The sequence below is a fragment of the Anopheles aquasalis genome, chromosome 3 (assembly GCF_943734665.1).
Source record: "Anopheles aquasalis chromosome 3, idAnoAquaMG_Q_19, whole genome shotgun sequence".
In the NCBI taxonomy this organism is placed as follows: Eukaryota; Metazoa; Arthropoda; class Insecta; order Diptera; family Culicidae; genus Anopheles; species Anopheles aquasalis.
The window spans coordinates 15,198,923-15,200,000 of NC_064878.1; the positions used below are offsets into that span (position 1 = coordinate 15,198,923).

General features: G+C 44.7%; 1 protein-coding gene across 1 annotated transcript in view; it reads right to left on the reverse strand.

Annotated features, from left to right (window-relative positions):
- Positions 1-239: 239 nt before the first annotated feature.
- LOC126576026 (paired box protein Pax-6-like) overlaps positions 240-1,078 on the reverse strand; it is a 45,772-nt gene continuing 44,933 nt past the window's right edge. The window contains exon 6 of the mRNA XM_050237094.1: positions 240-1,078. This exon is cut by the window's right edge and continues 1,625 nt beyond it. The gene's annotated coding sequence lies outside the window, so the exon portion shown is untranslated.

The following is a 1,078-nucleotide window of genomic DNA, read 5'->3' on the forward strand; positions in this document are numbered from 1 at the left end:
TTCCCGAACCCCCCCCTTTTTTTTCTTTCCTTGGCTCTCTCTGAAAGGCCCAAAATAAGGACAAACACCACAGGACACATGATGTACACTTTTAACGCTCCGCGACTTCTTCGCGTTCATATTATTTCAAAATGTTCAAAATAAATTGCCATTCGCGTTATTCTTAGATGCAGATCCATTATCTATAGTAGAAACTATACGTTCATAAATTAGCACGTGCCTTAACACAGAGCGCGCCTCTGAATCTACTCTACCCCGCTACAGCTGCTACAGTTTTTTTTCTAAACTAAACTAAAAACGATCTTGTACGAGGATTGTGTATGTTTGTTTTGCACCATCTGGATAAAGGAGAAAAAGGGAGGAAGGATTACATACAGTAGTCGCCTACGGTCGCCGAAGCACATAAGGAATTCGAATTGATTTAAATTATCTTTTTTTTTCTCTAATCGGTCACTGGCGTGCGCGCACGAAACCGGTCCTTATTTACAGTCATTGCTATTCCATCTTGTTTTGCCTAAAGAAAAGGTTTCGCGTTTTTGTAGGCGAGTGACTCGCAAGATGGAGCGCGTACTCGATCACATTCCACATTACATATCGGGTGCTAAAACAGTTGCTCTTATCTAACGCTGTGTCTGGCGCTACGCACTAGGGAGGTGCTGTTGGTGAAGGTTTCTCTCGCTCTCGGTCGCTCTCACTATGACTCAACAAGATCGTGCAGATTGAAGATCGTGTTAAAAGGAGTGGGACATTTTCTATTTGGTAGATAAGTTAGCTCTCTCTCTCTCTGTCTTTCTCTCCATCTATCTAACTCCTATTTACATGCTCCTCGTAATCGTACTGCCGACTTAAGTGGGAACGGGCTAGTGATCCTTGAATTCAATCCAGTGTCAATTGATCGTCACCGAAGAAGGAAGGGCGCTAGTGACGTACAGAAACGAAATTGATTACCGTCCGTTTGCTGTTGTGTCGCTCGTCTCGCCATTCGTCATTCGTCGACAACTCGTCGGTTGACGAACACAGACACACGAAGTCACACACTGAAGTCACTCACTGGGACGTTTAAGGGGGGGGGGGGGGG